Source organism: Triturus cristatus, chromosome 4_1 (genome assembly GCF_964204655.1).
Source record: "Triturus cristatus chromosome 4_1, aTriCri1.1, whole genome shotgun sequence".
NCBI lineage: Eukaryota > Metazoa > Chordata > Amphibia > Caudata > Salamandridae > Triturus > Triturus cristatus.
Window position 1 is genome coordinate 1,250,976,458 of NC_140585.1, and position 26,447 is coordinate 1,251,002,904.

General features: G+C 46.4%; 1 protein-coding gene across 3 annotated transcripts in view; it reads right to left on the reverse strand.

The window, feature by feature from the left end:
* Positions 1-26,447, reverse strand: part of MAP3K12 (mitogen-activated protein kinase kinase kinase 12) — a 351,073-nt gene that overhangs the window by 78,397 nt on the left and 246,229 nt on the right. The gene's annotated exons all lie outside the window — the stretch shown is intronic.

The following is a 26,447-nucleotide window of genomic DNA, read 5'->3' on the forward strand; positions in this document are numbered from 1 at the left end:
GAGTTGTGTATGGCGATGAGGCAAGAATGAGTAACACAGTGACTTGAGGTAGTACAGCTAGAAAGCAGCACCACAAAATGGTACCCAAGCTGAGAGAATGACAGACCCTCTGCGTCTCGGGCTAACCTCATTTCTGCCACTGAACATGAACTCAAATAACCTTTGAAAATGCACCTGTTCCGATGAGCCATTATAGGGCCAAAGTTTGGCAACAAGTTATTGATTGACAAGAAATCAAAGTAGTAATATTGTGAAGCCTTGTATCTCATTACCACGAGAACCTACTCAGGCAAGGAGTATTTGGAAGGAGGGTACAATCATAGGCAAGAAAATGTCACGTGACTAAAAGAGTATTCTATGGTACTGCATCAGATGACTAGTCACAAGTACATAGAGGGCCATAAGTCATCCATCTGTACAGGCAGGGATCGTATTGCTGTCATATGTGTCAGTTTGCCACTTGACAAGGAAAGCTTGGCCTTATACTCCAGATAAAATATCTTCCTTTCTGCGTGCATTTTTAGGAAACTATGCATGTCCTTTTTTCCCCTCAAGTGACCGTATTAATATTCCTATTGATACTCTTCATTATAACCATTGAGATAATGCATGTAGGACGCATAGTTCTGTGACTGATAATGAGCAGTAAATGGATGAAATCCAACAAAATACTCTTTTTTTTTTTAATTTGCTTTAATTATTTTGTGTATACTGTCAATGGTTACGTAGCAACAGGTGACAACTCCCACGAGGCAGATGCTGTAATTTAGATTTTTTCACATAACAGAATATATGACTAATGCACTTTTTAAAAAGAAAAAAAAGCCTGGAGTGCAAGTATTCATCCACTAGCATCACAGTATGTTGCACGATTCGCACAGTGTGCGGACTGCAAGCGTATTCAAGGGCTTTGAAGAAATTAAGAAAAGACTAGGTTACATTCCTTGACATGTACCATGCACTACTACAGAGGCGTGGTCTGTCTGTTGCATGGGAGGAGTCTGATGACATCACAAATAAAAGCTCCACCCCCAACAGAAGCGTTAAGCGGTCACAGTGTAGAGTATAATGTCGCAAACATTCCAGGAGTTATTTGCTGCTCTTCTTATACACTCATTAGATATGGCTCGTATTGTTTGAGGTTGCCCTTGATCTCATTCACAGTTTCTTAACCATCTTATATGGCCTATTGAGGTGTAGGGCAAGTCAATGTTGTGCCACCTTCTTTCTTTCTCTCTACAGGACAGTCACACCTTGTAGCGCTAGTAGGAACCTTATGTTGTTCATTTGGTGGCAGAGTGAGTACTGTTCTCTAATTAAACTACGCTAAGAAAAACAATGACATCCCCTATGTCCAATGAAGGTGCATTGGTGTAAAGTCAAGTACAGGATTGACTTTTAATGTTTTTGCCTCATCCGTTTCTCCTGTTGACCCAATATATCGAGCAGGTTCGTGATTTGCTTATACACTCTCCATGCATCACATTACTGAGGTCCTCAAAGACAGAAATTTACCAAATAAGCTCCAGTGCAAACCATGGGCTCTGGAGATCGGAGGATTTCAACTCTAGGACCCAGGATTTGTACCCGATTGCTCTCTCCCTTGCAGCTACATTACATGGTTTGGTCCTTTATTAAAACTATCTTGTTTCTGATGCAAGATCAGCAACAACAGATGGTCGGTATAAAGGAGGCAAGGCAAACATGCTCACTTCCTATAACTGTTATGTAAGACCGTAATATAATACTGGTTCTCAACCTCCTACAGGAAGGGCTGCATGGCAATGCTAGAAGTATTCCATTGAAAGTTCATTCTTATCAGGCAGAGGTCAGTTTCCTAAAATGACCCTCTCTAGTCACCAGGCACTTGAGGAGCTGCTCGCCCTGATGGGGGGAGTGAGATGGAGGGGGTGGAGCAGGGTGAGGTCCTCCCCAGGTTTCCCGTATTCCCACCGAATGAGAAAATGGTACCACAGTGGATGTGAAAATGCTCTTTTTCCAGCGCTCTGCACTCAGGAGCTCCAATCAACCACTAATTTTGACTCCCTCCTTCGCTCTCCTTCTTTTTGTTGTCCTCTCTCTCTACCTCAGACTCTTTCTTTCCTTTCTTGATGCCCTAGCACGTCTCCTGCCTCTATGCGTCAGCACATCCAGTCCCTTCGACCTTCACTTCAGACTCGAAGAGCTGCAGCAGAACCCGATCTTGGCTAATGGAGGCTGCGGAAGAAAACTTAATTAATCTAATGGAGCCGCTTGCGCCGGCAGAAGGCCATGGACATCACTTTCTCGTTGCTGCTGTCAATCCTTAACCTACTCCTGCCATCCATCTCGTCCTGCGCCTCTTCCTTCCTTCCTAGCCTCCTCTCTCACAACAGGCACTGCGCCTTCTCCATTCTGTGCCACTCTCTCGGTCTGAGCTCCTCCTTTCTTCTGTCAGTCCTGAACCTGCTCTTGCCTTCCATCTATCTGTGCACCCTTTGCTTCTTTGCACTCCTCCTCTTTTTCAGCAGGCACTGCACCTTCTCTGCCCCATGCCGCTCTTTCAAACTCTTTCTGTTCTTCTGCCCTTCCATCCCTCTTTCATTCTCTCTGATATGAAGGCCCACACTCCACTTTCATCCTCTCTCTTACTGCTTTCATTGGCCTTTCTTCATAATTTCTGGCTTCATCATTATCTATGTAGTGCCTGAACTCCCCTGTATTTCTCCCAAGGCCTGGGAGAAACACAGCAAGGGCACCTGTAGACCAACACAGGGCTTTGGTGTTACAGTGAACAGTGATATAGAGCTTTATGAATGGGGTTTGACAGGGCACAGGTCCCCCCAAAAATGGGACCACTAGTTAGCATACAGGATGATGTCACAGAAGTGCCTTCTTGTGAAGTGACGGCACACCACTATAATACCACTGAATTTTACGGAATGGTTTAATTTTCCAGTATACAGCAGTATATGGAAGAATTGACCAGGAAGCATTTTATCTAGTCACCAAGATACTCCACATGCATATATTATTAGAGGTCAGTGGGTTAAGAATTTACTACAGAGACCTATAGATGATCTGTATGTTAACATCCTGCCATATTAAGATCATCCTGTCACACTTACATTGTAAAGTGAGTTGTGAATTTTTTGAGGGCAGTAATGCTTGGATATACCTCAGAGGTAACGACAAGGATGAACATGAAGGAAGTAGAGTTAATGCCCCAGTTATCTACGGGTAGTATTCATTATCCTTAGTCCTACTGGTCCTCGTCACAGTCATTACAACCCACCCACTCTATACACCAGTATTCAGGGGAATGGTATGTGCAGGAAATACTACGGGTAGGCTTAGCCTTACACCGCCCCAATTGCGTGGGCGAAGTTTCACCATTTTACTTCCTGTCCTTTTTAGGTTGAGCCTGGGCAGCGCATGCACTGATCTGCGAGGCATGCTGTATTCGAGTATGGACTTGAAGGTCCGCCCACTCTCCGCCCATATTTTCCATTGGCTTGTGTCATTGTCCTTTGTAAATGCTGGCTTCTGATTTGTTAATAGTCTTGTTAGTACCTCCTTAGCACCGCCCTGTCTTCATTTGTAACCTCCCATGAGGACTGGCCCTTTTACTTCTGTTGTTACGCTGTATGTCTTATTTAGTCTGTAAGTGCTATTTTCTTTAATGAGTTTCTCTTACTGCAGGCACGAAATGCTTTCCTGCAACATTTAGCGTGCCAAGCGCGCTTTCACTTTCCAAGCAGCCCGGGACAATAGCGCCGACTTCTTTGAAATGAAATAGGTCTTGGATTTACAAGAGTTTGAGATATTGGCATTGTAAATGACAATGCCTTTTATTTATCTGTTTTGATAATTAACAAATAAATAAAAGGCATTGTCATTTACAACGACAATAGCTTAAACTCTCGCAAATGCAAGACCTATTGCATTGCAAATGCTTGTTCTTGTATTAGGCGAGTTCACCTTAAAAGCAATGACTGAGATGAGGACAATAGATGTAGGGATAATGAACCGCAAACGTGCACAAGATCACCCCAGAATCTTCCTTGAAACATGGAGAATATAAGCTGAGTGGTAGTGGGTTTACAAAGGCTGACATGTGGAGGCACTGCTGGGATGTGAACCCACAATCTGTATCTATACGATTCCAAAGACAGGCTCCTCAAAGCAGTGGTAATCACTCTGTAGCAGATACCTAGCATTTATGCAAGCCATGCTGCCTCTAAAAGAATAGCTGTTATCGGCGCAACATCTTTTGCATGGTTTGGAAAAACCAGTGGCGCACTGCCCTGATTGTGTTTTTCTGGTACACCTATTTCCTCAACAATCTGTGAATATACTGGCGGTAGTCTACATTTTAAATTGTCAACCGGCAGCGAAGACAGTGGGTACACCCTATGACTTCCGCTCATCCTTAGTAATGGTGGCAGTGTCCCCTCAACCCAGTATATAATGCAACTTCATATGAAGAATATACAAAACAGGACCAAATCCTAAGTGCTCATAAGCAGAACCATGGTATCGCAATGAGTCAATGTAGGACAATGGTTCTGTGGGATTCTTTTCTTGTTAGATATCTAGTATCACCCCAACATGTTTAAATCACAATTATACATCCATGAAAGGAATTATCAGATACGTTTCTTGTGCAAATAATTAATTATATTCTCCCCTGTTGATATACTTATAAACAAAATGAAAGTATGCGTCATCACTCTAGTCAACCTCAATAGTGTTTTGGGTGCACCCACCCAACGAGGTAATTCAGGTACACGCGGTTATGGGACAAGGGCCAGATAACATTCAAACAGTTAGTAAACTGTCGTTGAAAGCGAGCTGAAGCCATACTCCCAAGGCCAGAGGTGAAAGAGATACGCATGGTAAGAGAGAGTCATAAGGATTGCCCTTTCGATAAATCACACTTACAAGGAACAAGGCATGCACTGGATTTGTGAGCTTGTGTCTGAAATGAGTGCCATCCTTTTCTGTAAGTAAGTGTATTATGTTAGCTGTATATCGGCACTTTCACTATTGTTTATCACTATATCAACTGAGGAGAATATAATGAATTACTGCACATTAAATGTCTCCAAGAATTCATTTCATGAGTCTACCTCTCTTTTTCTTATCCATCACCTCTCTTCTTCTACCTTCCTCAAACCTCTTTGCATCTCTCTGTACATTTCTACCTCCATCTAACTTAATCTTACCTTAGTCTACCTTGCGCCTCCACCTCTCACCTTTCTTTACTTTGTTTTTCTCTTAATCTGTCGACTTTGTTGTTTCTCATCGCTAGGACACCCTCCCGGATTATAGGCGCTCTACAAATCTGAATAACATAACTTTATTCTTTGCGCCAATCACTAATCACAATCATTCTCTTTGTCTCACTTCTGTACCAACCGCTCTAACTACTCCTCTCTCCATTTTCTACTCCTCTTTCTCTGCCACACCTGACTAATTTCCCTCTACTTAACCTCACCTATTTTAACTCACCTCTCTCTCTTTAGCTTTCTTTTTGCCAATAACTGTGGCTCCCTATATCTTATCTCTCCTTTTTCGACCTCTCTTCTATCTAACTCACTTCTCTTTTAATAAACCTCGCACTATTGCACCTCTTGCTACCTGACACCTATAGCCTCATCTCTCTCAACCACTCTCTATGCCTACCTCTACATCTCTACAGCTTTACCCCTCAACCCACTCTCCCTCAACTCTATTCACCTCTCCCCCTCTGTGCACCTCACTGCTCTGTTTCCACCTCATCATTCTTCACCTCACATCTCTTTCTCTTCACCTGTCTACCGTTCACATCTCTCTCTACCCCATCACGCTACTTCACCTGCCCCTTCCTCATTTCCAAATCACTTCTTTTGTTCTACCTCATCTAACACACCTCGGACTACTCAACCTCTCAATTTACCTCACCATATATTAGCTGCTTTGCTCTCCACCTCTCCGTATTCTTTCTATCTGTGTGCCCTCCTCTCCCTTGCCACCCTCACACTACCATACTTCTTTGTCACTACCGCTTTCTCTGTTCTACCATATTTTTCCATCTAAATCTAAAATCTTCTCTATATATTTTCACTGAACAACCTTTTCTATTTCAACCCACCCTTTCTACCCAACTTATATCTTTATACTTCCCCTCTACCACACCTCTCTGTCTCTCTTTACATCACACTTTCTCTGCATCCCACCATCTCTTTCAACCTCACTTCTTTCTCTACCTCTGTCTCTAAACTGCCACTCTTTCTCTCTCCCTAGTCTTTTTCTAACCTTCACACTCTCTCTCTCTGTCTTGCTACTCTCTTAGCTTGAGCTGTGCTTTTCATTCTGCCCTTCTCTCAGTCTCGCGACTTGCATCTCTCTCTATTTGTCTCACACTACCTCACCTCTCTACCTGTCTACCTCTGCTACATCTCAAATTCACTTGTCTTTCTACCTCACCCCTTCAGGTACCCCAACTCGCTCTAGAGCCCTACATTTATTTCTCCCTCTCTCCTGCACTCTTCATCTTAGTTACACTTTATATTTATATCTGTTGCTACTTCTATTAATTGTTCTTTTTTCAAATCCTCTCTTTTCTCAGCCTACCACAGCTTTGTCTTGTTACCATATGCCACCCCCTACTTTACCCATCTAGAAACTTATTTCTGTCTCTAGCACCCTTCTCCCATTGGTTCACCACTCTTGCTGTACCATACTTATTACCTCTTTGTCCTTCTCTTGTCTTCTGCCACCTCTGATTTCTATTAATCAGCAGGGCCAAAGGTCACTCTCTAGCCAGAGAAGCGTACTCAAAGAAACAGGAGAGAAGGGACAAAACCTGGGAATTAAGGGAAAGGATATCAAATTTCATCTGACGGAATGGTGAAAATCTACAGAGCAGTGATTTGATGTTTCCTGTTGCAGTGAGAACGCCAGTTCAGAGTTGTGGGGATCTATTTGTGAATAAGAATATCTGGCAAGTAAAGCTACAATTTCAAGCGCGTTATGCATCTATCTCATTATACTACTATTCACTAACCTATTAAATATCCATCAAGTCAACCAGACGTGTCTCTCCTACAATGGGAGGAACAAGCTGGGTAGACACTGCATGTCACACAAAATCTTATTGTGGCAAGACACAAAATCTAGATTCAAGAACAAAAAGAAAGGGCTTTAAGATGAATGTGGTGTATTATATAGTATGGCTGTGCGACCTCACCGTGTAATACACACAAGACACCGCCTTGGGTCCAGTCAGGCTCGTTTGTTAAACCTGAGCTCAACCCTCGGCAGCTGTGCCTTTGAGCAATCAGGCTTAAACAAAGGAACAAGTGTAAAGCATTTAGAAATACATAAAACAACGAATTGAGAAAGTCATGCAACACAAAAGAAATTCTACACCAATTTATAAAAATAGATCTTATTTGTATGAATTTTTAGACACCATGGGTCCAGTGACATTGATTTTTTAAGTAAATCACTGCTTTATACACAGAAGCATTGTTAAGCGAAAAGTTTGGAAACTTTGTAAAACTTTTTAAAAATTGTGTGTGGTAATTCCGGCCTGCTTTGGCAACCAACTCCGGCAGGGAGGAGGTCAAGGGGGTTAAGTAAGGAGTAGTAGATAAACCTTATCACCAAAGCAGTCTCCACTCCAGTTCCAAGCTCTATGGACGAACCACCAAACACTTTAACAGAGTGGTCCTAATGCAGAGGATACAGGATGCTGAAAATGCTGTAAGATGTTGAGGATACTGTGTCGACAGGGGACTTCCTGCCCCTACTCCTCGGTTCAAGGTCCAGGTGGGGTAACTTTGGCCACAGGGGTCAGTGTCACTTGATGTGCCATTCGGCCCAGCAAAAGTCCAGTTGCCATGTGACTACTGGCCCCAGCAAAACCAGTGGTTCCCTTTGGTGAAGGCTAGTGCCCGTCTTGGGCAACCAAACTGTACTCTGGCAGGTCTCCCAGGTCCAGCAGACTGAGGTACAACTTTTGAGCATGAGGACTTGTCCTCACCGATTACAAATTGGTGGTAGGTGGCAATAAGGTATTGTGACTACTGACTAGCCAGGACGGGTTTCGTCAGCTTTTGTGGCCCTGGTGCTGTGACAGAAAGTCAGCCAAATGACTCTTGAAGCTCACCTCTTCTTTCTGGTGCTCAGAAGTGACTTTTCCATGAGCCAGGTACCACAGGCACAGTCCTCACTTTGCTAGCCCAAGGATCCGCAGGTGCAGTTTAGCAGTTGGTGCAGCTTCTCTTGCCTGACCCAGGGGTTGGCAGGGCAGTCCTTCTTTGGTCCTCTCTCCACTCCAGATGTGATCTGAGGTCTGGGTGCAAGGGGTACCATATTTATGCCCAGAAAGTACCCTCAGAGAACGCACCGGTTACTAGCCAATAGGCTTCTAGGACCTTTACCACCTGATAGGGATTCCCTGCAATGTGTGGCATCTAGCTATCCCAAAGTGCCTTATACTGACCATTCCAAAGATCGCAGAACCCTTCCTTCGGTTATGGATCTTGGAAACCAACTCTAGAAGTGTGGCTACCTGAGGACTACAAGCCCATGAGAAAACAACAGTTTGGCAACTGGTCTCCCCTCTCTGTCCAGGATGCGAACGCGTCTACCTGAATAAAGAGCAGTCCCTCTCCTGTGTATCTACCATCTGCCCCACAAAAGCAGTTTCCCATTTTAAAGCTCGCCTTTTGGGATCACACCCTGTGTTGCTTCCTGCCAGGAAGAGGTAACACCTTTTTCAACTGCAGTCCTCTATTGGTCCCTCTACTGGGAGTCATTCACAGCTCTCCCCAGAAGGGTAGAAGACTGTGTTGTGGCCAACATCTGTGACTGGCCACTGGAAAACCTGGGCAACAGAGTGGCAACTTTCTAAAAGTTGCATTTACTCAAACGATACATTAAATTCGACCTGGGCATCAAGTCGGTTTAATGTGATGATTATTTTGATACCTTGAAGTACCAACTTTAGTAGTCCCATTCAGACGTTAGCACAACTGAGTTCTCAGCGTGATAACCTGTACTCCCCAATGGGGCTACTAGCTTTTCTGCAGTAAAGAGGGTAATTACTTTTAACAAACATAAAAATACATGTTACACTTTTTAATACATATCACCCTGCCTTAGGACTCAATAGGCCTGCTGTAGGAGTGACACATACTATTAATATTAATCATTTAAGTTGATATAGTGAGCGAATCACTCCCTGAGAGGTATTTCGGCGCTAGTGCAGTCTCAAAACAAGAGCACCATTAAAACAAAAACTTCTTAAGACTTTTTCTGAAATTATTACGATTTGTGCAAAGACGTAGATGAAGAATTAAATTATTCCTGTATACAGGGGTCAGATAGGAAAAGGCGCTGACTCCACATCTTTTTAATCGAATGCAAGGTACAGTCAGCATAGCTTAGTCCATAGATCTTAAGTTCCTAGCTGGAGAGTAGCTTCTAAGTTTCTGCTTCAGGTAGCTCGGAACTTTGTCCGCCAAGGTATTGTGTGTCAGGCAGCAAATTTATTTTAAAGATGCTTCTTTGCGTTACTGGTACCCAGTGTGGTGATTTCAGCAGTGGTGTAGAATCAGAGCCCGAAGGGAGGTTACACACCAGCCTAGCTGCCGTATTTTGTACCACTTGTAATTTGGACATAAGTGACTCATTTTATGCAACCAACAGAGCATTGCAATAAACCAGTCTGATAATTTATCAGTGCCTGGACTCATGTTTTTCTCTCTGTAATGGGGAGAAATGGGAAGGCTCTCAGTAGGCGCATAGTATTAAAGCAAGTTCCTGTGATAGATAGGACTTGTTCTTTCAGTTAGAGTTTGATCTATTTTCACTCCCAGATTTTTGACTACCTGCCTATGGGTAGGGACAGCACCTAATTCTGGCGACTATCAATTGTCCAACCAGAGTTGTTGGTCCTCACCAAACAGTATGATATCTGTTTTTTCCACATTTAGCTGTAGGCAACTTGTCATCCATCCCAAGATCGCTGTCATTCCCTTGGCAAAGTGATCTTTAGCTTTAACCAGACCTTTATCAAACTAGACGACCAACTGAGTGTCATCCGCGTATGATATTATTTCAAAGCCGAAAGATTCAGCGATCTTAGCGAGGGGGGCACATTTAAATTGAATAATGTAGGGCTCAGGCAGGAGCCATGTGGAACACTCTTATCAATTCTCATGGTGGAGGACTTAAATGGGCATAGAGAGATGGTTTGGGTTCTATTTTCCAAAAAGTCTTGGAACCATTTGAACGCTGTCCCGTAAATTCCTATCCCATATAGTCTTTGTAGCAGCCTAGTATGCAACACAGTATCAAAAGCGGCAGACAAGTCCAGCAGCACTAACAGAGCTGGCAATCCTGCGTCAAGAGAAAGTCTTAAGGAATCGGTGACAGCCAACAGCGCGGTCTCAGTACTGTGGGAAAGATTCTAGGATTTTGTTCTCTTTAAGATACACACTAAGTTGTTTATTTATTTTATTAAGCCTTCTAATTGCTTTCCTAAGCGAGGCAGCAATGAAATAGGTCGATAGATGGATCGCTTTTCAAGATCCATATTTGCTTTCTTTTGAATGTATAAGACCTGTTCTGACTTCCACACTAAGGACATTTTTCCAGTTTCCATTGTAAGGTTAAACAGTGACTGCATCGTGGGTGCAAGCTCGTTAGAAAGTAGGGCCATAACCCTAGGTGGACATAGGTCCAGAGGACAGCCGGATTTTGGCTTCTCTAGGGCTTTCTGGACTTGCTCAGGGAAGAAAGGTTCACAATTTCCTAACCTGAAGTCTGAAAGGGAATCAAATAATTCTTGTGATCCCTGAGTAGGTGGAGCACAGGCGTGGGGATTAATAATATCCTTATGAGCTTGTTCAATTTGTTTAGCGATGTGCAACTTTTGTGCTACTTTAATATTGTGATGACATTTAGAGATGGCCGCTTTATAAGTGTCTTTATCGGTTTGATTTTTTGTGCGTCACCATCGTCTCTCTAATTTTTTACAGATGGTTTTTCTTGCTCTAGCTCAGTGGTGTACCAAGGAGTACAGGATCTTTTTCTGGTAGTAGCACTGATTTTGAGCTGAGCCATTCTAATGAAAATTTACTATAGTCTGTCATATATATTTGAAAGAGAGGCATGGGCTGTGCCATTAGTTTAAATGTCAAGTTAGCAGTTTAAAACAGTCTGCAGTGGCAGGCTGGGAGACATGTTTTCACATTGTCCTATTGAGGGTGACACAAAAGTGCTGCAACCCTGGTACTTACTTATGCCTACTCCAGCTCCTGGGGTGCAGGCCATCAACCAGGACTCTCCAGCCACCTCTGTCCTGGGTTTTTCTTTCAATCTGATTCCAGGTGTAATCCATCTTCTTGCAGTCAGCCTTGGGCCTCGATGCCAGGTGTTTCTTGGCCTTCCTCTTTTCCTTTGAGGGCTTGCCTGGTGTTGTTTGATGCAGGCCTGCAGAGGGTGTGACCTATCCAGCCCCAGCGTCTTTTTATGATTTCTTCATGAGCAGGGATTTGGAAAGTCTGCTGCAATAGGTTGTTGCTGCTGATGGTGTTTGGCCAGCAGATTTGATGAAGGTCTGGACTTTGTTGATGGTGGTCACTGTTGTCCTCCAAGTTTCTGCTCTGAACAGAAGGACCGATTTTATGTTGGTGTTAAAAAGCTTGATGCACAGATATGGAGGGAATACTCAGTCACACACATTAACAAGTTTCAAGTGCTGCAAAAACTAGAGGACGACAGAGACCCATTAGAGAGTCAGAGGGAGAAGATCAAAGAAACAGTGACATCAACCTGCCAGGAGGTACGGGGTCCCAAGAAACACCAGCATAAAGAAAGAATGTATCTCCACCGAAACACTCCGCAAAATTCAAGAGTGAAAGGAAATGAAATCTGCAATCAACACCAGCTAAACAAGAGCAGAAAGTCAAAGACTCAAGGAGAATAGACTAAAATCAACATGGAAGCAAAGAGGAGCTTAATAGCAGACAAGCAAATATTCATTAATGGTCTTGCTGCAGAAGCCCAGGAAGCAGCAAGCCATGTAAACTTGAAAGAACTTGATAACATAACAAGAAAACTCTCCAACAGATACAGCAAGGCAAAAAAACCTGTTAAAAGCAAACCTGGGAAGACAAATATAGGTTAATGAAGGCCAACAACGAAGATGGGTAGAGCACTTTGAAGGACTGCTAAATCAGCCTGTGCCACAGTCGCCACCAGACATACAGCCAGCTGACAAAGACTTGCCAATCAACAGCAGACCAACCAAGGAAGAAATATGGCAAGCCATCAAACATCTGAGAAATGGGAAGGCAACGGGATCTGACAACATTCCTGCAAAGGCACTGATGGCAGACATTGAAACATCAGTAGACTTGCTCTACTCCAGGTTTGGAAGGATCTGGGAAGAGGACTGGAAAGAAGAATATCTCATCAAGATCCCCAAGAAAGGTGACCTGAGTAAATGAGCAAACTACAAAGGGAAAACTCTTCTATCAACCCCAGGCACAGTGTTCAACAGGTCATCATGAACAGAATGAAGGAACAAGTTGACGATCAGTTGTGAGATCAGAAAACTGGCTTCTGCAAAGAAAGATCCTGTACACACCAGATTACAACACTGCACATAATCATTGAGCAGTCAATGGAATGGAACTCTCCCTCAGTGTCAACTTCAATGACTATGAGAAGGCATTTGACTGCGTAGACAGAGAGAAACTTTGGAAACTACTCCCCCACTACAGTGTGCAAGATAAACTCATAAGAATCACCAGGATCTCCTACGAGGGAATAACCTGCAAAATAGTCCATGGAGGACAACTCACTGAAGCCTTCCAAGTAAGGGCCGGAGGCTGCCAGGTTGTTTGCTCTCGCTTTTTCTCTTCCTGCTGGTCATAGACTGGATCATGAACACATCCAAAGCAAGTAGAAGAAATGGGATCCAGTGTACACCTTGGGTGCAGCTCAACGACCTGAACTTCGTAGACGAACTGGCCTTACTCTCCCATATGCAGATGCAAGAGAAGGCTGACAAGGTGGCAGCCACAGCAGTACAACTCAGCCTCAACATTCACAGGAGAAAACCCAAGATCATGAAGGCTAACACAGCCAGCACAACTGTAGTCACTCTTGCAGGCAATGCATTGGAAGAGGTTGAGGCCTTTGCCTACATGGGCAGTGTCATAGACAAGCAGGACGGCACGGGCGCCGACGTCAAGGCAAGAATAGGCAAAGCAAGGGTTGCCTTCATTCCGCTAAAGAAGATCAGGAGCTCCAATGATCTATCGCTGCAAAACAAGATCAGGCTGCAACCCTGGTGGGACACATTAACTTAAAGGCCCTGGGTACCCGTTATACCATATACTGGGGACTTACAAGTAAGTAACGTTGCACCAGTTCAGTATAAGCCAATCAAACATATACTTTTAAGGGTCAGAGTACTGGCATTCAGGTCTGGTTAGCAGGCCTGAGTACACTCAGAGTAAAAAAAAACCAGCAGCTTCAGTCCAAAACTTTGTGGTGATCATGCTAAAAGTGACATTTCCTTAAAGGCTTTATCAAAGTTTGTACACACTTTCTTTTAGTACTATATGACTGGTGGACACCAGACAGCTTAAGCATTCATCTGTTTTTGTGTGCCCCTCTTCTGGTAGTTTGGCATACATTCAATACTGTTTAGCATCATGAAGGCTGGAATTAGCTGAAAATGGGTAAACTATTTAAAGGTATTTTAAATACGAGGCCCTAAAATTAGCCACTGAAATCTAGAGCCAGGATGGAACAAGATGCCTGGCTCTGGCTCAGCTCGAGATCCTCTGGGTACCTTATAACGAAAACGTGCTGAGCTTTCACAGGAGGCTATGTAGTCTAGTGGCATGAGCTGCCGACCATCAGAGATAGAGAACCAGCTTTGAATCCCAGCCTTGGCTCAGCATCCTGTGAATCCTGGTAAAGCTTCCTGTGCCAAATAAAATGATTAACGTAAACTGTGTTTGTTGGAAAGTGCTCCTATGTCCTTAGGAAAAGTTTGGACTATGTAAAATTCACACAAAATGTGGATTCTGCCAGTCACCCAAGCTCTAATCTCCTCCAAGGATTAAGAACAAAGCATTAACGTTTGATGCCAGAAAGAGATACCCCATCTAGTGGCGGAATGCTCAATGTGAAAGTGGAAAGTCTGGGATCAATCCTAGCTTCCGTGTTTGACCGAACAGTGTGACCTTAGGCAAATACTTTATTTCACGGAGAATCCTTTTTGTTCATTATCATATGAATGAATGAATGAGGAAGCACTTTTAAAGTGCCTGGTTACCTGAGGGCATCCCAGCGCTAAGGAATGCGCAAATACCAGACTCAAGACATATCCGGGGAAGAGGGAGGTTTTTAACTGTTTGCGGAAGTACAGGTGATTAGATTGAGAGCGGATGTGAAGGGGAATAGGATTCTAAATCTTGGCCACACTATATGAAAACAGGCGACCTCCACTTCTCATTCGTTTGATTTTTGGGACTGTCAGTATGTATTTACCCTCTGATCTTAAGGCTCTTTTGGGCTGGTAAGGGTGAATCATAGCCTGAATCATCGGGAATCCTTTCCCAGCTAATGCTTTATGTACGATGCACATAGCTTTAAACTGGATCCTCTCCTGGATTGGAAGCCAGTGCAATGAGGTCAGAGCAGGTTTGGCTGAGAGCCGTTTTGGGACATTTAAGAGCAGCCGAGCTGCACAATTTTGGACCGTCTGTAGTATTTTAGTAGTGGACAGTGGGGCTCCAAGGTAGATAGTATTCGCATAATCCAGTCATGACAGGATTAATGCTTGTACTTGCAGCCTTCTGGCCAAGAAATTTAGTAGGGGGAGGATTTTCCTGATCATCCGCAGAAGGCCGTAACATGTGCCTGCCCCTTTCCGGGCTTGTTCCTTAAGATCTAGGTTGGAGTCGGGTACGACTCCTAGGCTTTTTATATACTTTTTCGGGGTAGGAGGAGGACCCAGCTGGTTAGGCCACCAGGAATCTATATTGAGGGGGGCCGCGTAACCAAGAAGCATGATTTCCGTTTTTGTCCCATTGAGCTTCAGATATGAGGTGTCCATCCAGCTGGCCACTTTTTCTAAGCAGGATGTAAGGGCTAATCCTGAGTTGTCATTTTTATTCAGGGAAACGACTAACTGAGTATCGTCCGGATAGGTGACGATCTGCACCCCGAACGGGATGACTATGTGTGCCAGGGAGCTCAGGTAGACGTTAAATAAGGTGGGACTTAGTGCAGATCCCTGAGGGACTCCACATGTAAGGGGCACTTGTTTGGAGATGCTGTCTTCCTCAAAAACTGAGAAAACTCTGTTTTCTAGAAAGGACTGCAACCATTAAAGTGATATTCCGGTAACTCCAACATCTCGAAGTCTGCTAATCAGGAGCGAGTGATTGACTGTGTCGAAGGCTGCGCTCAGGTCTAAAAAAATAATTGCCGCGCAGCCTCCACTGTCAAGAATTTTTCTAGTTTCCTCCACTACCGAGAGAAGTGCAGTCTCGGTGCCCTGCTGTGATCTGAAACCTGTTTGTGAAGAATGGAGCAGGTTGTTATTTTCCAGGAAGCCCGAGAGGGACGAGTTCACATGCTTCTCGGCAATTTTACTTATGCCAGGCAGCAGGGAAATGGGTCGGTAGTTTGCCCAGTCTTCCGGGTCTAAAATGGGTTTCTTTAGCAGAGCATTAATCAGATCTACTATGGCTGAAGAGATGGTCTTGCTAATCTTATTCATATTTAGAATAGTGGGCGAAGCTGGGTCCATAGGTGAGCCCGATTTGAGGTGGGTCAAGATTTCTGCTAAGGAGGTTTGGTCCAATGGGGGGCACCTTCAAATACATGAATACAGGAGGTGTGCCATACTAAACCTTCTCTTGTGCTTTATTTAACATCCTATTATGTTGCTTTATCTAAATCTAGGCCACATAAAGGGTACAAATGACAACTCACATGTCTCTTAGTTCAATTATAGCATTAACATGAGGGTAGGGTAGAATTGTTTCTTAGTTATGTTTAAAAACCCTCATTCTTAATAAATAATTTCTAATGCAGAGATATAATCTGATGTACCAAGGTGACGCTCCTACACCTTAAAGAAATACACTTTTTATGAAACTCATGAATTAAATTTATGGGTCGCAGCTGTAACCTCTGCTTTGCCCCTTGCGACCCCGCTAGTGCCATTATGACACCTTACTTCAGAGGTTGCAAAGGCAATGCCAAGAACAGAATGTAAACAATGTTCTGATGAGCACTGTTTACTTTCTGCAGAAGCAGAAGGGGGCTGTAACAGTAACTTTCTGACACAATTTTAGTAGTGCAATTCACACTCATATCATTAAATTGAACATTAAACAAGTTTAAAAAATGTATTTCTAAACGAGGGGTTGGTATGTTTTATTACAGCTACACAAAAAATGATATGTTGTAACAAAATATTTCTCTCTGTGCTTCTTCTGTTCTAGTGTGTTACAGGTGATCACAAATGAAAATATATTAAAACATAAGGTATCCAGCGCGCAACCAAGATGGCCGCGTAGGTGCGAGGCTCCCGAGGACCTCCACGACCTCCTACATCTATCCTGTCCTCATCCTGATTTGGTTGAGGGGACTTTGTCTGTGAACCTGAGCCGAGGTGGTGCCCGTTTTCCGTTTTCGAATCGGACCCCGGGTGCGGTGATGGGCTTCGCTTGAAGTTTGCGGCCTGCTTCTCCTCTGACACCGGACTTGAGTTGAGGGGCGATCCAGTGGTGAAGTGAATAACAACGGCGGGACGAGCCTGGCGGGGCCCGCACCCCTCACTTTCACTTTCGCTTTCGAGCCCTCTCGCCATCATCACAAGTGGGATCCCGGCTCTTTCGCGGAGTGTGGTGGTTGGCACACTGGGGGACCCTGCCTACTCTGCGGGGACCCGTTCCGCCTTCCTGAGGCGACCTCTGGGGTCTTTGGCCTCGATTGTTCGCCCCCGTCGCTGGACTCGTGGGTGCACGGATTACAGGGCGATGGCGACGAAGCAGGATGGAGAGAGGCTGAAGGCCAAATCAGCCCGGCGTGGTGCCTCTACCCAGGCCAACGTTATGGATCGCTACACCCTGCCGAAAGGTTCTCCCGGCGGGTCGCATAAGTCTCCGGAGCGGCCCGCGGATGCCCCGGATTTGCCAACGGACCTGACCTTGCAGGATATCATGGGCGCCATAGCGGAGATGAAGACCTCGGTGGGTCAACAGTTTGACACCCTGGCGCACAAACTTGAAGCGGTTCTCATCGATGTCAACCTTGTTAGGGCTGATCTTTCCAAGACAAATGATAGGGTTGACTCTTTGGCCCTCACCGCGTCGGGCCTCACGACTGAGGTGGCTGCCCTTCAAACGGAGGTACGTCGGCTCCGGCAGGCCAGTGCTCTCACGGATCGGCGACTGGAGGATTCCGAGAGTAGGGCCCGGAGGAACAACGTCCGCATTATCGGAGTGCCTGAGGGATTGGAGGATTCGGCTGCGGATCTCTTTGTGGAGGACTTGATTTCCAATCGTCTGATGCCTCGGGGATTGAGCAAATTCTTCGCTGTGGAGAGGGCCCATAGAGTTCCTGGTGGCAAGCCGAAGGTTGGAGCTCCTCCGCGGCCTCTTATTGCACGTATCTTCAATTTTCGGGATAGGGATGCGATTTTACAAGCCTCTAGAGTGCAGGGGCCGCTTAAGCTAGAGAACGTTGAGGTGAACTTCTATCCTGACTTCACGCAAGCGGTCCAGAAGCAGAGGCTGGGTTTCATGGGCGTCAAAACGGCGGCTCCGAGACATGAACTTGAAGTACGCCATGCTTTTCCCAGCCAGGCTGCGGGTGGAATCCGAGGGTCGTTCTCATTTCTTTGACCGTCCGGAGGCGGCGGGGGATTGGTTGGACACTAGGGGACATGATCGAGGGGGACTGGGGGCCGCGAGTGGGGAGCGCCCACCGGACCGGGCCTAATGTATTGACACTGGGGCTACTTTCTGGTGATGTCACCTCTTTGTTGGGCTCAGGGTTCCTTGACTGTCATGCTTTGTCCTCCTTCGCTTGGAGGTTGTGGTGTGTCTTGAGGGGGTTCTCTTTCCTCCTCCAGGGGGTCTTTTTGTAGTTTAGTTCATGCAAGGGCGACAGGCACACTGCAAGTTGGGGGGGCTGTTTGGGCTCATGCAGGGGTGCAGGGTGGGGGGAGTTTTGTTTGGAATGTTGGGTTGGGGTTGGGTATTGTTTGTTCGTACCACAAGGCAGGATTATTGTTGTTTCATATTTAAAGTGCTCTCTGGGAGGGTGGTGATTGGGGCTGGTTGTGATGGGGGGTAGGGGACTGAGACTTCTTTCCTGGAATGTTAACGGACTGGGGGGACAGGATAAAACGGGGGGTGGTCCTGCAGTTTTTAAAACGGATCTCACCCGATATCGTGTTTCTGCAGGAAACACACCTCATTGGTAATTCCTTCTGTGCTATGAATAGGCGGGGCTATCGCCTTCTGGCTCATTCGGGCTTCACCTCTGGTTCGAGGGGTGTGGGCATAATGGTTAAAACCTCGCTCCCGCTGGAGGTTGATGAGGTGATCCATGATGACAGGGGGCGCTACACTGCACTGGTGGGCAGATGGGAGGGTAAAGTGATTGTTTTGGTTTCTATTTATGTCCCGCCGGGTTTGCAGACTACTACTTTTGCCGACTTGGGGCGCCTTCTTCTTGGGCTACCAGAGGGGATTCTAGTGGTTGGAGGGGACTTTAATGCTGTGGTTTCCGGAGCCGAGGATCGATACCCCCCAGGGACCTCCCCCGGGCCCAAACTTGGTTGTCTGGACTCTTGGACACCCTGGGATTGGTGGATTGTTGGCGGCTAAAACACCCTGCACAGACACAGTACACGTTCCACTCCAGGGCCCATGGTAGTCTTTCACGACTTGATTATGTTCTTATGCCAGCGGCCCAGGCGGGGAGGATCGGGGAGGTGCGACATCTTGCCCGGGGTATTTCAGACCACTCCCCGCTTCTGTTACACTTCGATATTGTCCTGGGGGTGGAGGGGAGGGTGGTCCCGATCAACTCCTGGTACCTGCGTAATCCCACAATTCGTGCAGATTTGATTAAATCCCTTGAGCAATATTTTGAAGATAATGTGGGATCGGTCTCGTCTGCTGTTTCTCTTTGGGAGGCGTTCAAGACGGTACTCCGGGGGGAAGCCCTGTCCCTCATTTCCCATTCCAAGAGGCGCGAGCAGGAGGAGGTGGCTCGTATTGAGTCTGAAATTACTGAGTTGGAGGGTGACCTGGCTCGTGGTGTCACGGAGGACAAATTGCATGCTCTCAGACTCAAACAAGCAGATTACAAGGCCCTGGTCACTGAAGCGGCCAAGGGCATGAGTAGGGAGCAACAGGGGCGACTGTATGATATGGGGGATAAGGCTGGAAAACTGATTGCGTGGCTGGATAAAAAGGAGAGAGCGAGTCGAGTTGTGCCGCTGGTTGAGAGAGTGGATGGTGTGTGTGTTACTGATCCCGAGGAAATTGTTGATTGCTTTGCAGAGTATTTCCGCGGGGTGTACTCCCCGGTCTCTTCTCGCCCAGAAGAGGATTCCCGCGTCCTGCTTAAAGATATTGGGTTGCCTTCCCTTTCGGAGGAGGATAAATTGTTGATGGACGCGACTCCGACGTCTGAGGAGATCGCCCTGGCCATACGCTCAGTCGCTTCTGGCAAGGCCATGGGTCCTAATGGCCTTCCCATTGAATTGTACAAGTTGCGGCCGGATACCTTAGCGCCTCATCTTCGTGATATGTTTCTCGCGGCTCGGGCGGAGGGTTCTCTCCCGCTGGACCAGCGTCTCGCCACCATCGTGGTTATTCATAAGGAGGGGAGGCCGCGGGATCGAGTCACGTCCTACAGGCCCATTTCGCTTTTGAATGCGGAACCGAAAATCCTTGCTAAGGTGCTGGCTAATCGACTGGTTGGCGTGGTGTGCGATCTGATCCATTAGGATCAGTCCGGTTTTATTCCTCATCGCAACACCGCGATTAACCTACGGCGTCTGCATGGGGTGCTCGCAAGGGTTCCGTTTATACGTGAGCCGGCCATTTTAGCGTCCCTGGACGCCACTATGGCGTTTGATACGCTTGAGTGGCCATATATTTGGGCGACGCTGGAGAAGTTTGGGTTTGGCCCGGGATTCATCGGTTGGGTGAAATTGCTGTATTCTAGACCGCTGGCGCAGGTGGTGGTGAATGGTAGAGTGTCGGCTCCCTTCGAGTTGGGCAGGGGCACGCGTCAGGGTTGTCCGCTGTCGCCTCTCCTTTTTGCGCTCGCTTTGGAGCCCCTGGCGGAGTGGCTGCGGTGGCACCCTTCGATTCGTGGTCTCCGATGGACCCCGGAGTATGAGGACCGAGTCTCTCTCTATGCGGACGATATTCTTTTGTATCTCGCTTCCCCGCGTGAATCGTTAATTGTGTTGGTGGATGTATTGTCCTCCTTTGGCCGTAACTCCGGCCTAGTCATCAACTGGGCTAAGTCCTGTGTTTATGTTCTTTTTGGAGAGGCTCCTATCCTCCCGCGGGGTTGCCCGATCCAGGTCGCTCATCAGGAATTCAAGTATCTGGGAATTTTTATTACCCTGGACTCAGCGGCCCGATACACACAGAATTTACTCCCCCCCCTCCAACGTTTGAAGGCGGATGTGGCGCGTTGGCGGCGCTTGCCGCTCTCGCCGCTTGGCCGGGCGGCGCTGTTTAAGATGATGTCACTGCCGCGGTTTTTATACGCCTTACAAAACACAATGGATGTCGTGCCGGCTAGCTATTTTAGGGAGGTGGAGGGTCTGCAGCGCCAACTGTTCTGGGATGGGAGGCCGCGGATCGCCCTCGCGAAGCTGACGCTCCCGTGGTACGACGGGGGGGTCGCCCTCCCCGATATCAAACGTTATTATTGGGCTTCCCAGCTGGCAGCGATAAATCACGGGCTTTATGGGCCTGCCCTTAATCCAGCTTTTGAGATGGAAAAATTGTTGTTGCCGGGTGGCGACTACAACAGGGCGCTCTACTCCAGATCGCTCGACGCGCGGTTGACGGGTCCGACACGGGTCGCGGTAAGTGTGTGGCACGCGGCAAACTCGGCGATGGGGTGGAAGGATCGGTTGACCCGGGCGACGCCATTGTATGCTTCCGAGCGATTGGGTTGTTTGTGGACGACGAAAGGTTTTGAGAAGTGGGACACGATCGTCATTAGCAGGGTAGGGGATCTCTGGACGAAGGGGGGATTTAAAACGTTCGATGTGCTGAAAGCGGAGTACCAATTGCATGACAGGGAGTACTTTCGGTATGTGCAGGTTCGTCATGCGTTGCTCTCCGTATTTCCGGAGGTCGCGTCCATCCCGGAGTGCTCCCCATTGGAAGATAGAGTACTAGATGGGTATGTGCCGGATAGCACTATTTCATTAATCTATAAAAAGCTCGTCAATGATCGCTCGGGGCTGCTGGCCGCCCTTCGTGAGGCATGGGTCGCTGATGGATTGGAACTGGATGACGAGGATTGGGTGTCTGCGGTGGCCTCCCCGAAAGAGGTGGCCATACCAGCCCGTCTTCGGTTCGTCCAGCTCAAGATACTCCACAGGGTGTATGTTACGGGTCCTGGCCTGATGCGTATGGGATATGCGGTGGATGGGATGTGTAAGCGTGGGTGTGGTATGGTTGGGACCTTCCTCCATGTTTTGTGGGAATGTCCGGAGGTGACTCGGTTCTGGCGTGGCGTGCATGCAGTATTGCAGGCGGTCACGCATGTTGCGTTGTTCCCCGAGGCGAGGAGGTGTTTGTTGAATGTTTGGGAGCCGACTGATTACACGGTGGCGCAAACGTGGTGGGTGACATTGGGATATATGGTGGCCAAGCGTGACATAGCACAATTGTGGGGCTCCCAGAGGTCACCAACGATTTCGGTGTGGAAGGAAAATATGGATTGGTGTATGTTCCGAGAAAGGCTGTGTATGTAGCGAGAGGCAAGCCTGGGAAATGGGTAAAGGTGTGGGGCCCCTGGAACTCCTATCGTGGCGGGATTTGCGCCCCGCCCCTAACGCGTGACTCTGCTGAGGCCCTGTCTCCCTAGTCTGCGCATTTCCATGATTCTGTGTTGTCGGGATGGTTTTGTCTCTGCCCCCTGCCCTTCCCCCCCCTCCTTCCATTGTAGTTTGGTAGGCCCCTCCCTGGGGGAGCGCATAATGTCACCTGGACTTTTGCCGCCTTGTGGGTTTGTTTCTTTTTTCATTTGGGATGTCAAGGCCTATAGCCGCAAATGATATTTCAGATCCTTGGGACCTGCACTGCTTGCTGCTTGTGTTTATACCTATATGTTTATGACCTTATTGTTTACTAGCGGCCGGCCCGAAGGTTGTAGGACCATACCTGTATATCTATTGAAATTTGTAATAAAGGTTTAAAAAAAAAAAAAAAAAAAAACATAAGGTATCATTTAAGCTAGTAGTACAGTTCACATTTAATTTAGGGGCAGATTCATTAAAAAAAGTACTAAAACTACACCATGATTTTTAAATCTACGACCTAATGTACTTTTTGGAATTCACAAATTCTGATTGTAATTTGCACAGAAAGCTGCACCTGGAGCAGGTTTCCTTTAATTCCTTGAGAAACCATGGAACCAATTTCCACTGTTGAGAGGTCTCCATGGTAGAGAAATCTTCAGTGGTGGAATTGATTCCCCTGCAAATACTATTCTTTTTATTTATTTCAACTCCGGAGAGAAAAGAATGTGTTACTTAACCTGTTTGCATCTGTTTGTGTCATGTAGTGCTGTAGATTCACATGCTATCCCTGCTCCTGCCAATAAGCGTTGGGCTCAGATATGTACAATTTGGTTTTGTTTGAAGAAAGTCTTTCGAGTCATGAGGTGTAGTGACTCCTCCCTTCAGCAGTACTGCACATGAACATCAGCTCCATCTTCAGATTGTTTATCCCCTCCAGCGGGTGCAGGATAAAGAGTAAGGCAAAGAATAGAGATGTTCATGTAATAAGAATATAGTAGGGGTGTTATTTGCAACAACTAAGGGCTTCGGCAAGGTGGGTGGCATATGTGAATCTACAGCACTACATGCCACTAACAGATGTATACAGAGTAAGTAACATATCCCGTTCGTGGCATGTGGAACTGTAGATACACATGCTATGCATAGACTAGGAAGTAGTTTCCTCTGTAAGGTTGTGGTTAGCAAAGGGATGTTGCAGAACATTGGAAAAATGGATGTAGAACAGCTTGCTCTACTTGGGCTTGCTGTTTTGCTAGAATGTCCACAAAGTACTGTTAAGTAAAAGTGTGTGGTATAGACCAAGTAGGAGCTTTACAAATGTCTGCAATTGGAATGGTACCTAAAAAAGTCACAGTGGCTGCATTTTTCCTAGTAGAATGTTGGCCTTGTAGGCGTTATAAGCTGTCTTTTGGCATTGGCATAGCATGATTGTATACATTCAAATATCTAATGGGCTATTCCTTGTTTTGAGTTAGCAGTCCCTCTACAGGGTTTGAGAAGGCCACAAACATCTGTTGAGATTTCCAGAATGTACATGTCCCATCTATATAGTATGAGACTTTAACATCCAGTGTATGAAGTGCCTTTTCTGCTACTGTGGTTGGATTTTGAAAGAATACTGGTAGTGCTATGGCTTGCTTGAGGTGAAGAGAAGATATCACCTTAGGGAGGAACTTTGGATTAGTGTAAACAACTACTTTATCAGAATGTACTTTGAAAAAGGGTTCTTCTAGGGTTAATGCTTGAATCTCACGCACTCGTTTAAGTGGGGTAATAGGAACTAGGAAAGCCACTTTCCAGGACAGAAATTGCAAAGGACAAGAATTAAGGGTTTTGAAAGTTGGCCAATTAAAATTGTGAGAACTATATTAAGATTCCAGGTTGGGATTGGAGGTAGTCTGGGAGGGATGACTCTTTTGAGTCCCTCCATGAAAGCTTTAATTACAGGGAGTGAGGAGTGTTCCCTGTTTTGTAGATATGCTGCTGGATCTGAATGCAAGCAATCGATGTGTAAGCTTGGCCTAAGCGTTGCAAATGGAAAAGGTAACAGACAATGTCTCGCACCTGTGGTATTAGAGGAATGATGTGTTTGGGAATGCAGTAATGTACAATCCTTTTCCACTTTGATGGATAACAAGCTCTAGCGGTGGGGCGTCGAGCTTACTTGAAGAGGGGGTAAATTGAGATACCCAAATCTAGGATTTCAGGAACCAAATCGGTAGTTTGAGTTGCTTTTGATTGCAATGTCTTAGAGTTTCCTGGTGTGTGTGGGAAGGTCCGGCCTGTAGGGGAGCATCTGATGAGGTAATAGAGAGAGCTCCAGGAGGGTTGTGAACTACAGCTGTCTTGCCCATGTGGGAGCTCTCAGATTTATGGTGAGTGAAGTTTGCCATAGTTTCTTGACCACATACGGAAGTAGTGGGAGAAGTGGGAAAGTGTAGGCAAATATTCCTGACCAATTCATCCATAGCGCATTTCCTTTGGACTGTGAGAATCTGGTGATGAAGTTTGAGCATTTTGCATTTTTGTCAGTTCCAAACAGGTCTATGTTGGGGAACCCTTAAAGTTGGAAGTAAGGGAGTAGAACTTAGGGGCAGAGTTCCCACTCGTGGACTTGTTACTACTGATTAGGTCTGCAAAGCCATTGTCCACTCCTGGTATATACTCCGCCAAAAGGTATACTTTGTGGTAAACTGCACATCACCAAATGCTCTGTACTACTATGGACAGTTGAGGTGAGTGCGTGCCCCCGTTTTAGAAGATTGTACCAGTTGTCTGTTTTGATTAGGACTGTTTTCTGATGAATGTGACAGAAAAACGCTTTGAGTGCAAACTGAATCGCTAACAACTCCAGGTAGTTTATGTGGAATGTTTGCTACAGGGGAGTCCACAACCCTTGAACATTTATGTGTGCTTCGCAATCTGAGGTAAGGGTCACATTGTGGAACCGGGTCCAGAAAAGACCTGCCCCGCTGTACATTTTTGGTATTCCACCACTTCAGCGAGTGATTTGTACTGGCCTTTAATGTCACGACTCCCTGGCCGGCTATAACGCTAGCTGTAAATGCGTATTTCCGGCCAGGAACTACATTCCCCAGAATCCTTAGCGGGACGTGGCATGTGTAACGCAGGGGCGAAGCCGAAAACAGGAACAAAGTGGCTGGAGCCCCAGGCGGCGTTGCCGATTATTTCTCCCTGTAACCTGTTCCCGCGCAGATTGGAACTCCGGCTTCTCCTCTAACGTGGTAAGAGGGTTCTGGAGTGCTGACTCCTGGAACCACCAGCTCTTTGCTTCAGTTCGGTGACGGATAGCTCCGGTCACCCTATCTCCGCTGTTGGCGGTAACACGCTTTCATAAGCGGTTACATTGCAGAGGGGAGTTGTCGCCCGTAGTGGCGCTTGGGCAACATTCTCCCTGTTGGAAAACGGCCAGACGTGGTCAGTGGTGCAGGGAGGGTATAGTGCCCGCGATTGACACACATCCGGATGCGCGCACTTAATAGTGAGCGTGGGTGTGTGCGCGGTGCGATTCGTACCTTTTGGGAAAGTTACGCATTCACATTTGCGCTATTGTTCAGTGTGAGTGCGGAAGTGTACGGTGCCTACCGAACCAAGGAAAAGACACGTATTTCAGAGTGACGTCTTGATCAGTAAGAATCATGGGAGTGTGAAGTGACTTTCGAGCAATGGAAAAACACCCCCCCAGATCTATGGATTGAATTGAGAGCAAAGGGGTTATCGGTTCTGTACTTTTCACCTTTGTTCTATTGACAGGAGGTGTGTGTGCTGGATAAACACGCATCGATAGTGCCTTGGGGCTTGAATCTTAAAGCTCCCTTGGGTACTAAACGCCCGGTGGGGCCTTATAAGCAAAACGAGATTTCCCTGATATAATGCTACAGTAGTGCGCTTTGTAGTGCGGTAGTATTGTCTCTTTTGTTTTCTTTGCTATCACTCAGGAACCAACTCCAAAACATTCCGGAGGAAGAAGCATAGTTGTGACACTCGATGTCTGGTCCGAATCACTCCTGGCTTGCCTCTTTCAATACCCCTGGGTTTCTCTAAGAACATTCTCCGAGCCAACCTTCTTTTTCTTTACAGGTAGGATAGGAGAAATAGAGGGGTTGGGTGTAGGGGAAAAAGGAGTGGGAAGTAAGAAGAAGGATACTGTAGTCAGGTATTGATATTGTGTCTTTGTTTCTCCACACAGGTCTCCCTCCCCGCAGTCCCCATCCTTTCCTTCCCCCGCTGAATTGCCCCAAGAGTCTGTGTATTTCTATATGCGCCAGACTTGGGTCGATTCAGAGGTGGGCAACCATAGAGCATCGACACAGCCCTGAGGACTCGGAAGGCGCGACAG